The sequence below is a fragment of the Ammospiza caudacuta genome, chromosome 11 (assembly GCF_027887145.1).
Source record: "Ammospiza caudacuta isolate bAmmCau1 chromosome 11, bAmmCau1.pri, whole genome shotgun sequence".
NCBI classification, from domain to species: domain Eukaryota; kingdom Metazoa; phylum Chordata; class Aves; order Passeriformes; family Passerellidae; genus Ammospiza; species Ammospiza caudacuta.
In genome coordinates this window covers 16,781,766-16,794,664 of record NC_080603.1, presented here as the reverse complement: position 1 = coordinate 16,794,664, position 12,899 = coordinate 16,781,766, and the positions used below count along the sequence as shown (strand labels likewise).

Here is a 12,899-nt window from a genome sequence, read left to right as displayed (position 1 = left end):
GCGCCGGCCGGGGCTGCGCTCCCGCGGGGGCTGAGGCTGCCGGAGCACCCTGCGGGAGATGGACGAGCAGCGATGTCTGTCTGTCCGTCTGTCTGTCTGTCCGTCCCTGGCAGTCACGGCTCGGCCGGGGCCGGAGGCTCCGCTCGGGCCGTTGGAAAAATGGCATCAGAACTGTGGATATCCACAAATTTGGCGATTTGAGGGGCACTGGTGATATTGAGGCCCCGGTTACAAACACTAACGTACTGGTTTTTACGAACGCTGCTCTGCGTTGGGCTTGGGAGCGCCAAGCAGCCGCTCCCACCCCGCAGACCCCGGTGCCCCCCTCGGTTCCAGGGGTCCCGCTGGCTTGGCCTGTGCTCAGAGCACGGATTCACCTTCTGCCAGGCCTCGGCTTCCCTGCTAGTGCAGTGCCTGCCTCACACGTGTGCCTTTGAGCTCAATTAAATGTGCCCTGGAGCTGCTTTGGGTTTAGAAAGCTTTGTAGGAGATAGTTTGTTCCTTCTGACAGTGATTTGTGATATAAACCAGTAGAAGCTCTGTCCTAATCAAGTTAGTTTAGGTTTACTCTCTAGTAATAGAGGGCAATGGTTTCCGGCTTAAAAGAAACCAAACTTCCTTAAACTTGTTTCCCTTGCCACTGGTGATTTTTTTTCAAATTTCAATTCTTACAAAACAGCAGTTGTGAATTTGATGATTTAGCTAGCCAAGAGTAGAAAACCTATTTCTGCGCAGGCAGCTGGGGTTTTCCTTTTGACCTCCTGTCATCCTTTAATGCTTCACTCAGTGTTACTGGAACAAAAGCTGAAGCTGATGTTTTAGGGGTTAATGTTCCTCCTGTGTAAGTCATTAGCAGAACTGTTATTGGCCATTTTAGTGTGGTAGAGATCTCATCCTTAGAGTCTGTCCACACATGGTTGGTAACTCAAGAAAATGAATCCAATTAACCTTTCCAGTGGGTTGATTAAAGTGAATTAGAAACCCTGTGTAGATGCTTATATTCACAATTTAAGTAGACTGGATTTGATTTGCCTTTATTAGTTTTTTGAGTTGAACTAACTGGGCTGAGCTGAGGTGGTTTACATGCGGAATGAAAGGACATGTACAGCATTACAGTGTAACTCAACCAGTCCCTGGGAAATTTGCACCTATGCTATAGTGTGGATTAAGCTTCGAGAGTGTCCTGTTACTACGATCTGTTGTTACTTGATAGCAATGGGATTAAAGTAGTGTGCCAGAGCAACGTGCAAAGTAGATGAGGTTTGAGCCATGTTCTGCAAAGCCTCAGGCATGTGTCACGCTTTTAGTTTAATGGCATCGCTTGTTTTTGTTTTGGAAAGTGTTGAGACTGAGCTATGGTTTGGATTAGGTCTTTTCGTGCTTTGTGTCAATGCCAGCCAAGGAAAGAAAAGCATTGCCTGCCATACCGAGGGAAATATTTATTGTTCCTGATAGAGAAATCACTGTTGATCTTTCTGGAAAAAGCATTCACTTTCTTTGTGTAGGGTAAAGGTCGGCTGAGTCATTCATTAACAATGAAGAACCTTTTGGTTTGAGTACTTTGTTCTTCACCAGCTTCAGGAGAGGAGGTGTTATGTCCGGGTTCTCCCTGCGTGCAGGTAGCCAGGACTGCTGAAAGACAGCATCATCCTCCTCTTCTGGAGTGATCTCAAAAGCTCTTCTGAAAGTGGGATCATTTCAGTGCAGCAATGGCAGTGAAGATCTGATAACTGTAGCTAGGTGCTGCAGGAGGTCTTGCTTCCTATGTTTACTTTCCTCTTTTATCTCTAAAAGCATTTACATCAGCTCAAGGCCTGATGTGGATGGCATTTTGCTGGTGAAAACCACTTCAGCTGGTCCAGTTTATTTTGTGGGCAGGGCTTTACTGGTGTAAAATACACCCTCAAAACACATTTTTCCTAGTATGAACTACACCTTGCTGCTGCAGCCTGGTGTTACAGACCCATTTTTCTGTGAGTAGTAGAGTGGATCTGACCTCTGTGGTCAGTAAACCTCGTGTAAGTTATTTGTTTTGGTGTTAGTTGCAGTCTGTGGCCTGTGCTTCTCTGCCTGCATTTCTGTTCATCTCCCAAGTGTCTGTGATATATTTGCTTTTCACAAAGCAGCCTTTGCTGTTTACTCTTTTGACCTACCTCAGGAGATTGCTCAGCTTTGTGTGTGTAGATCTTTTTTACCAGAGGTCTCATTTGTGACCCTTTTGGTGATAAAAACATCCTAGAAACATTATTTTGATTAGCTACTAATAAAGCAAATAAAACTGTCTTGGGCCCTGTTTGATCTCTAACTGCCTCTCATCTCTTGTGACCTGATGCATTCCTAGGAGCTGTGTTTGGGAAGGGCTCCACCCTCTTTGGCTGCCTGCTGTGGGTGAGCCCTTGGACTTGAGAGGTGTTTCTGGCTGCATGCAGGCGGGCTGAGCTGCAGGGGAGGTGTTTAGGAGCTGTGCAAACCATACCCCTCTCTGGAGGAGGTACCTCTGGTCCTGTCTGCTGTTGCCTTTCCAAAGGTCTGAGGCACCATCTTTGTGAAGGGAATGCCTGCCTGCTCAGGCTGAGGCTCAGTCCTTCATTCATTGCTGTCTCCAAGAGTCATCAGTTGTTGGCAGCAGCAGAAAAAACCCAGGTCTGGGCATTCTCTCAGGGGCTCCTCATCTTCCTGCTAGTTTGAATTCTCTGTGAGGAGAGAAAAGGGAGAGGTGGGATGGGGGAGGACTCTAAACTCTGTCCCAGTAGTGTGCCGCTCTGGAGAACTGTGGAAATTTTCAGTGGGTGAAGTGTTTTTATTGAATTTTATTTTTAGTAGTACTGTAAGGAAATGCAAGGGTGGTATGTCTGGGCTGATGATTACAACTGACCCTGCCATTCCTGTCTGACACTCCAGCCTTGGCAAGGGCTGATTGTGGCACCTGTGCATGGAGAGATACAACAATGCTCACACTGCTTCCTACTCTTTGTTCAACACCTGATTTGACTTTCGGGAGCTGTACATTCAAATGCTGCTGGTTGTAATCTGCTGCCTGAGAGGCCAGTATCCAAAACGTGGTAGTAAAAGATACAGCTCTGACTGTGTCCTTGGGGAAACAGGAAGAGCTTGAATATTTTCTGTCCTGGCACGGTGTTCTCTGGGCCAGGCAGTCTGGCTGGCTCTCTTTTGCCTTAGCATAAATTGAATAAAAGTTTGCTGTTAGCATCAGTCTTCCTCTTCCTCCCAGCTACAGACCTTTCTGCTGACCTCTGCAGCTTAACATGACCTCTGCTGAGGCTCCTGCAATAAAAACCTCCTGGCTACTGATCCTCCCAGTGACTGGGGAGGGGGATGAGGTCTGAGGTGCAATGTGTCAGGCTTCCATGGTGCAGACTGAGGTTATTGGCTTATAATGAGGCCTTTGGTGCCTGTCTGTGCTCAGCAACATGAGAGTGGACAGGAGAAATTTGATGTCTGTCAGAGGTGGAAGAGGATTGAGGAAGTGTGAATGGCTGGCACGGTGTCTGATGAGGAAAGATTCTGCTTAGGGGTTTTTCAGGGGAATGGTTTTGAGGGATGAGCTGTCAGCTGTATTCATCTGAAGGAAGCATTGGCCTTTAACTGGATTAGTATAATCAGGGCAACAATTTTGAGAGCAGCTGAGGGTCAGCCGGGTCATTGTGAAGCCACCTGCCCGATGCCCTTTGGCTCCAGCTGGGATCTTTCCTTGCAGCATCATGGTTTTCTGCTTTGTGACTTCCTTTATGGTTTAAGGGCTCTGAGAAATTCAGGCAAGATGGATGGCTTGAGGGCAGTGGGGAGGTGGAGAGTGATGGGATGTAGACACAGGTCACTGGCTCACATCCAGCTCTTCTGGGTAACAGGAGATCTGTTTTTCCAGCATGCATGAGTTCTGTAGCTGAGGCTGTGGCACTCATTTCACTTCTGGTTGAAGATGGGCGAAAGTTTTCTTTTGCATTCAGTGGTTCTGGGTCTGCAGTGCTTGGCAGAGGTAGGCAGGATTAGCATATTTCATGCTCTTGGCTCTGAAAGGCAGCTGAACAAGCAGGTCTGCCTCCTCCCATCCCCAAATCCTTAACACTTGTCTGCTGTGAACTGCTGGGGAGGTTCTGCTGAGGCAAAAATTGCTCGAAAAGCTTTGGCAGAAAGACACCCCAAGTGTCCCATTGATGCTTTTTGCAGAGATGTTTCCTTGGCTCCTGACAGATTTTTGGATGGGGGTAAGAGGGGCACAGCCTATTTTTGCACTGATTCCTGGGGACACAGGGATTGCAGCGGGGGTTTTCTCCCGTTTAGGATATGACATCGTGACTTCGTCCATTGCCCATTGCTGGCCTCTGGGGAATGCTCCCAACTGAGCAGTGTGTTTATGGTCACCATGGGCTCTGTTTAGTCTTCTATTTCCTGTGGCCATGGGAAACGTCAGAGGGTGCCAGGCAGGAGTTGGAGATGGCTGCTGCAAGGAGCAGGAAAGGCCAGTTCTGCTCTCTCTGGTGCTTGAAAAACACCACTCAGAAAAACAATGGGATGTGCCTTGGAGCTGTGTGAAACTTCTGTTTTGCTGAAATAAGCTTTCTTTTTCTTGCTCAGAGTCATCCAGTTCAAATGAATGTGCTGATTTATAGGACAAAGTGACAAGTTCCCTGCCTGCTTCCCTCTCCCCTTTCCAGAATGTCCCCAGCTGGCTGGCTCCCTGCTCCTTCACTGCTGCTCCTGTGTAGTGCTGCTTTGAAGGCTGAAGGGCTGAGGGAGGAGGTTGGTCTGTTGGTGAAATTGCCTTAAAACTTGCTTTAGGTCCATTTTCTGGCATGACACACCCTGCTGGCTTGACCTTCAGCTGTTCTCCCAGAAGGTGATACGGACAGCTGCTCTTCACTGCTGGTTGGCTGCATTGCAGGGAGCAAAGGGCATGTTTGCTGGACATTTCCACCAGGAAAGCTGCAGTCTCCCTGGAGGCTGATGTGTGTCAGCGATGCTCTCTGTTCACCTTACAGCACTGGCTTTTCCACAGAACGTGTATAGGACTTTGTGAAAGTCCCTTGACACTTAATTTATACTGCTTTTTTGAGAAGTAGAAATTGGAGCCTTCCTGCTGTTTTCTTTCTCAGTACTTGAGAAGATACCACATAGCTCACCGAGTGAGTGTTGTGTGGCCTTGACACTGTATGGCTGCAGGGATGGATGTTTTAGCTGGGCTGGGAAGAGAACAGGAAGGTGCAGCATCAGGCTGGCAGCGTAAAGGATGCAAGGCAGTCCTGTTGTGAACCTTACCTTGAGTAAAGAGGATCATTCATGCCTTAGTGCTCATAAAATTTACCCTGTAACCCCAGGCACCCTGTGAATTAAACCAGAAGTGCCAGAACTGTTACTCTTGCTGGGGAGAAAGGTGTAGATGAAAGCTTGCTCAGAGCCTAGCACAGCCCATCTGCACCTGCCCAATTATTTTGTGTCAGGCTCCTGAAGCTCAGCTGATGGTTATTTTAATTGCACACCAACCCACGATGTCACCGCCACAATGCTCTGTCAGCCAAACCAAAATAGGGAGATCTTTTTGTCTTCAGCCTGGCTTGGCTTGGTTTGAGTGCACTTGGTAGCTCTACCCTGCATTATGTGCTCTTCAGGACAGAAAGTCAAAGTGGGTTTGTGAGTGAGTCACTTTTCTTCACTTCCCTTTTCAAAAGAGGTGTGACAAGCCATGTGCAGTGAAACTGAGTGCCTGTGTGCATTTTTGTTCATCCTTTCCTGAGCCCTTTTGCTGAACCAGAACTTGGTCACCAGAGGAGTCAGCTCTCAGCAGAAATGTTATGTGGGCTCGGTGTGTGGTGTTCAGTAAGTGATGACAAAGGGGAAAAGGGCATAAGTGAGGAAATATTTGAAACACTGAGACACAGACATTCCATAAGGACAATGACAGGAGTGACATGAGAAGTAATGGGGCAGAAGGGAGGAAGAAAGTTTATGCAAACAGGAGTATTTCCTGGCAGTGAGAAGGCAGGGTTTTTAATTCCTTTCTGCATTATATGTGTAGCATTGGCTCTTTACATCCAGACAGGACAAGAGGCTGGAGTGTGCTCTGGCTGGAAATGCTCCTCACAGAGGGACTGTTGCCACTGACTTGGCACATGGTTGGGGTAATGCTGGTCTGGCTCAGGGAAGCCTCCCCTGGTGTGGATGGAAAGCTCTGCACAGCACAATGACTTTGCACTGCAAAAGCAGCTTATTATATCTCTCTGTTCTGGTTACAGCAAGCATTACTTGTAGCATCCTGGTGCAAAGAAATGGCCTCTCCTTCTGCTCTGGTATTAGTTTTGTTATTGAGGTGCTGGCTGGTGGCATGGGAAGGATTTATGACCTAAATTCAGCAGCAGCTCGTGGAGCCTTTGGCAGTGCTGCTGAGGTGAGGTGGTGGAGCACAGCACGGAGCAGGCCTGGGAATCTTCCAAGGCACCAGGGTGTTGGCTTTCCAAACACCAGGGTGTTTTCATGGCAGGCAGAGCTCTGCTGTTCTCAGGGCTGTGCTCTCCTGCAAGCCATCTGCCTGGCGCCAGGTTTCCAGAGGAAGTTGGTTGGGAAGAGGCTGAGCTCTCCTGACCTTAATTGCAGTGCTGGAAGGACTGAGTCCTTGGCTAGGGCTGCACAGCCCTGCCTGGATTCCACACATCCCCGAGGCAAGGTGGAAAAAGCAGGTTTGTCTCCAGCTCACTGCTCAGTTAGCTGGTATTCCAGGCAGCTGGCATTGCACACAGCATCAATTCTGGCTGTGTAACAGGTGAACTTAACTTGGTCCTGATTTAACTGTTCTTTTTTTTTACTTTTTCTCGTTTTTAAGAAGCTGAGAGTATGCAATATCACCTGAAGGTGATATTGTTCCCAAAGCAAAAAAAAAAATTACCTTTACTGACCTGGAGCTCATTTAGTGCTTTCGGAAAGGAGAAAAGGCTGCCAGCCTGCTTCTTCCTCATGCTTTGCAATGTATATGAACTGTGGGCTCAGATACCACAAAGCAGTTTGTTTCAAAATGATGCAGGGAGCTCTGCCTCCCTGTCCTTCTGGTCTCAGAAGCCAGAGACTTATTCTTACCCTTGTATGCCAGTGTTGTAAATCTGTAGTTGCACTTAGGGCTGTGTGCCAACTCAAGGTTGTGACAGGAAAGGGAACATGTATTGTTAGTGCTGTAGCTTTACTGATTTGTGACTTGTAGATGGATGTGGAATTTTGACTGATCTGGGGCCAGCTTTGGTACTTTGTGTTCCCCAGAGCTGACTAATAAACCTGGAGAACTTAAACACAGGAAGCAAGGGGGGAGAGTCCCCGTGAGGAGCTTGTGGAGCAAAGGAAAAGGGTTTTGAAACAAACCAACAACCTTGGTTGGGTAGAGGACAGTTGTTCTTGCAGAGCAGCTTTGCAGGGCTGGCAGCAGCTGAACGGGTGGCTGACAGGAGTCTTTGCTTGCATCCTAGCAGCCACCTTTCTAGGGAAAAGGAAGCTGATAGGAATCTGTGCAAGAATTGGAGCTGACTGCAGGCTTAGTTCAGATACCTTCTGCTTCGACTGCAGCAGCTGGCAGGGTTTCCATCAAGGCTGGGAGGCTGCTCAGAGTATTACAGCGGCCTGAGTGGGCCGCTGCTGGTGAGAGAGAGACGGTGAATCTTGCATCTTGATCAGAAGGCTGAATTTATTAATATATGATATAATACATTATAGTTATACTAAAAAGAATATAGAGAGAGGTTTGCAGAGCAGCTAGCTAAGCTAAGAAGAGATAGAAAAGAACCCACAACAAAGTTGTGGCCAAGGACTCAGTCCCCTGGCTTGAACTGATGATTGGCTCTTAATTATAAACATAGAAAATGAGCCAATCAAGGTGAATCCTATTGCATTCCACAGCAGCTGATAACAATTGTTTACCTTCTCTTCGGGGCCTCTGGCTCCCAAAGACACAGAAATATGAAAGAAAAGGATTTCTGTGGAGAAATGTCTGCGACACTCAGAGGCCCATCCTGCTGGAGCTTTGCTTCTCTTAGTATCTGATCTGGAGGAATAAAACCTGGCTGGTTTGAATGTGCACTGCCACTGTTGTGTGCCCTTTCAGCTGCCGCTCTGGTGCAGCTACAGGCCATGGAGCAGTCTCAGGGTTGGCTCTAGTCGTCCAAAGGCTGAAGAGAAGGTGGCATCTCAGGGGACTCTTTATTCTGCTTGTTTTTTCCAGAGGTTATTGTTTCTCTGTACAACTGCAGGTCACTGTCATGTAAAAGCACACTGTGGGGTTGGAGAGGAACTTGAACCTTTTTTTGGCACTTGGCAGCTTCTGTGTGGGTGTGAGGTTTCCAGCAGTCAGCCTTTTGTAATGCAGTCACTAAACTGAGTCAGGGCATGAAGCTGTACCAGAGGGGTGTTCAAACCTCCCTTCTTGCATCCTGTCTCCCTTGTGTTTATCTACATTATCTTTCAGGATTAAGCTAGAGGAGAACCCTGTGAGAGCTGACACTTTGCATTATCTCTGCTCCCAGCTGCCTCTTTGGAGCTGCTGTGTGAGGTTATTCACCACAGCCTGAGGGCTGAGAAATGCTGGCGAAATATCTGCAATCCAGGGTGCCATGGCTCCTGAAAGCCATCCTGAACCACAAAGTGGGCCTGCCAGCTCTCTGCAGAGAAACTGCTGAACTGAACAAGGGGTTTAGCTGTGCATTCATCAGAGAATGAAAGTTTTGCCTATGTGGGAAACAGTGTGTGTCACAGAACAGAAATTTTGCTTATCCGGGAAACTCAATGTGTCCTTCTGAAAGTTTTGTGTGGTGTAAAATTAGTTAAAATGCTGAAATAAAAGCTGAATTAAATAGATAAAACAACAGAATCCAGTGATTGCTATTGGAGATGGGTGTGGGGTAAGGGAGTGTACTTACAGTGCAAATCTCTTGAGATGCAAGTTCCATGGCCCAGCAGTTTTCCGAGTGGGTGGCTGTTTTGAGTTGCACTTGATAAAAGACTTTTTCTATTACCCCTCCCCTACACCAATTTTAAATGAGTGGTGTTGGGTTTAAAGCTGGGTTTAAAGGTGCCATGACATTCTGTCTGCAAAAGAAACAAAAAAAACCTTCCAGAAAAGAGGTATTGTGTGATCCATGGGGCACAGCTAAAGGTGTGTCTTAGAGCTGCAGTGGTGCTCACGGGGCCTGTATGGGCCAAAGATTTTGACCTCTCCTGGTGAAGGCAACTCCAGCCCTGCTCTCCAGAGATGTGTATGGTAGTTTGCCTTTGGGGTAAAGGGTAAAGCACAGCTGTTGGACTCAAGTGTTGTTTGTTTTGATGTGGTCCATGGTTGGGAGGTAGTGGTTAAAACTGACTTCTAGGAAAACTCCCTGCCTTTATTGTTGGTTGTTCCATTTGCACATGTGGTATTAGCTGAGTCAACTGAGGCTGTGTCCAATGCTGGACAGGATGAACTACACAAACAGCTTTTGTTCTCACTGATGGTTGAGATTATCTTCTTCCATACACAGACTCAGTTACAATCTCAGATGTTGTGAGTGAAGGGTTTGGCTGCCTGAGGTCTGCTGTTTGCCTGTGGTGTCAAACCAGCCAAGCCATCCCTACCTTGAAGTTTTTGTAGTAGAGACCCACCTGGGTGTTACTGGTGGCTCCACAATGCAATGGCTGAGCTCACTGGTGGTTTTTTGGGTGTAGGCAGTCCTGGACAGGTAGATGGACACTGGAGCAATCAAGAAATTTCTACAGAGCTGAGAGTTACCTGAGCCTGGCAGGTAATGACTTGCAGACATTAACACATGTCGTATCATCTATCTGCTCTCTGCTTTAAAGTGTTAATATATTCCGTGTGTTGAGCCCCTGCAATAGAAAGCAGAAGCTGTAACAGCAATGTTGGCTGTAGGACTTGGAAGTATTGGACAGCTCTTGTGACTCAGGGTAATCTGTGTCTGGGGACCCAACTGGACATGGCTGAAAAGGGTGAATTTTCAAAGCATGGATGTCATTACTTCTTAAGGCTCAATGCCATTTTTAGGTACATCTGAAAGTCTTGGCACAGAGTGGCTGGAAAGCTGCCCAGTGGAAAAGAACCTGGGGGTGCTGGTCAGTAGCCTGCTCAACATGAGCCAGTGTGTGCCCAGGTGGCCAAGAAGGCCAGTGCCATCCTGGCCTGGGTCAGTAGTGGTGTGGCCAGTGACTGTCACCCTGTTCTGGGCACTGGTGAGGCCACACCTCAAATCCTGTGCTCAGTTCTGGTTCCCTCACTACAGCACAGACAGAGCTGCTGAATGAGTCCAGAGAAGGGCAGTGAAGCTGGGAAGGTCTGGAGCACAAGTCCTTGAGGAGCTGGGGGTGTTTAGCCTGGAGAAGAGGACTCAAGGTTGACCTTATTGCTCTCTACAAGTCCCTGGCAGAAGGTTGCAGCCAGGTGGCCATTAGCCTCTTCTTCCAAGTACCAAGTGATGGAACAAGATGAGTTTTGTCAGGGGAAGTTTATATGGGATGTTAAAAAAAACCATTTGCATAAGAGTGACCAGTGGTTGAAACAGGAAAGTATTTTGGAGGAGATGCTAAAAAGATGTGTATATGTGGCACTAAGGGGCATGCTTTAGTGGTGAGCTTGGCAGTGCCAGATCAGTGGTTGTACTTGATGACTTAATGTTTTTGTTCAACCTAAGTTATTCTAGGGTTTTGTGATTGAAATGCACCAACTCAGCATTTCTTCTGGAAGTCAAAGAGATTGTTTTTCATATTTTTGACCTATGGGTTCTGTTAAGCTTTGGGAATAAGAGGACTTGCTCTTATTTAGAAACATTGGAGATGAAACCAGGTAGGGTGGAATTATCCAGTGATGAAAAACATGGAAGCCTTCTGTAGAAAAGCAGAATGATAAATCTTATCATATTTTGTGACTGAGGCTTGCTCAAAGGATAACCTTTTGAGGTGCCTTGTGCTATTTTTCCACTATCTTGAGTATCTCCAGCTTCCTGTTTACACTGCAAACACATCACCTTCTGCTTTGAGGTCTTCAGCAGATACTCTCTCAGCTTTGGGACTGGTCTATGGTACAGTGTGCAGGCTTCTTTACAGAAGTGAAATTGCCAAACTAGTAGCTCGGGGAAGGCACTTTGTGAATGTTGATGATTTCTGTCCTAAGGCAGGTTAAAAAAATGTAATGAAGTTCTGAGGGTTTGATTCCAAAATGCATAGTCTTCCTTCTTAAAGCACTGTTAGGCAGGTGAGAGCTTAATGTTGGAGAGTGGTGCAGACAGAGCACAAAAATCTCATGGCCTTGACCTCAAGGCATTTAGCTTAGAGCAGAGAGGATAACCTCCTTCCCAAATCCCAAGATGTTCTTAGCTTCCAGGCCAAGACTGCTAGTAAAAAAACATAGTGGTTTGGTGATTTATTTATTTTTAATTATTATTATTTTGCATGTTTACATTTTTGAGAATTAGGCTGAGACCTCTCAGTTTGGTTCCCCACAGAGTCACTCAGTCTCCTTGTGCTGCCTGACAGCTCTCAGCTATGTGTGATGCTTTGGTGCTGTGGCTGAGGAGCAGAAATTGTTCCCTTTTTCAGACTGCCCAGACCTGCTCTCTGTCTGGGATCCACCTTCTCCCTGCATGGTTTTCTGATTTCCTTGGCATGATGAGGCCCGGTGAGCAAGGCCCTAGGAATGTCATCTGTGTAACTGCAGCAGCCAGACATGTCGTAGCCAGCCTCTGTCAGCACCCCTGTGTGGCAGCAGGAGCTCCTGCTGTGATGGGAGAGGCAGGGCAGAAATGGGAATTGTTGAGGCTAGGCCATGTGTCTCACAGAGCAGCTCTGCTGGGGCTGGGAATAAACATCCCAGTTGCAGGTTTTATCTGCCCTCAGGGCAGCCCTTCACCTCCAGCTGGCTGGCTACTTGGTCAGGTTGGCTTTGTTTCAAGGAAATAATTCCCAAATTTTGATGGCTTATCTGGCTTGGAGTGGCCTGACCAGTCCCTGCTGGTAAGAGTCTCTAAGAGAACCCAACTTGCTTTCTAATCTGCAGGAATATACAGAACTCAGGCATCCTCCTGAGACTGCTGGCTTATAAAAGGCTGCATTTGATACTTGCCATCAATTTATCAGCTCTGTAGGCCTAAAACTGATTTTTAGCTGATGATACTGCTTTTTCATGTTACTTTTGTCTTTCCTCTCCCTCCTGTCCTTTAGATTAGAATTCAAGAGCTGCAGATGCTCTAAACTAGGCATGACTCACACCTAGTTTATTTTGTGAATTACCCAGCACACAGGACTGTCGGGAAAAGGCTGGGAGTGGAGGGGGTGGGGAAGCAAGAGATGGTTTTTAAGACCCAAAAGGAAATGCTTGGAACATGCATCTGTGGTCCCTGGGTCATTGAACTGGCATGGATCCTGGACACGTTACGTGGGCCACGTGAACCAAGGGGGCCCTTGGGACCCACGCTGGATGTCAAAGCATGATGTAAGACTTCAGGCAGAGTGAGGGGGGTGTTTTGCTGTGAACCTTGCTTGACAAGCCAGCAGGGGCTGACCTCTTGTTGAGACAGTGCACCACAGCACCCATTCCTGGGTGTTACCTACCTCTTTGTCACACACCTGAGTATCACTAGCAACATCTAAGGCTGTCTTTGCTCCTCTCTGGTGGTTATCTCCATCTGTTTGAAACAGTTTGGGGTGTTAGAAATGCTGAGCTGTGGAGCTGAGGTAATGCTGGAGAAAGTTAGTTATATGGGTGGCAGAATATAAAATGGAAGAGGTTATTTAATGAAATTTTGCTGAGCTGTTGTACCTAGGGACTTTCTTATGTCAGCCATAAAGGCAGGGCTGCAGCCACGTTTCCAGGAGCCTCAGATGCACCAATACACAAAAAGCATATTTCCAGTGAGAACTACCAG

The 12,899-nt window shown here is 47.3% G+C and overlaps 1 protein-coding gene across 2 annotated transcripts in view; it reads left to right on the top strand.

Annotated features, from left to right (window-relative positions):
* Window positions 1-12,899, top strand: part of CCDC50 (coiled-coil domain containing 50) — a 43,196-nt gene that overhangs the window by 712 nt on the left and 29,585 nt on the right. The window lies entirely within an intron of this gene.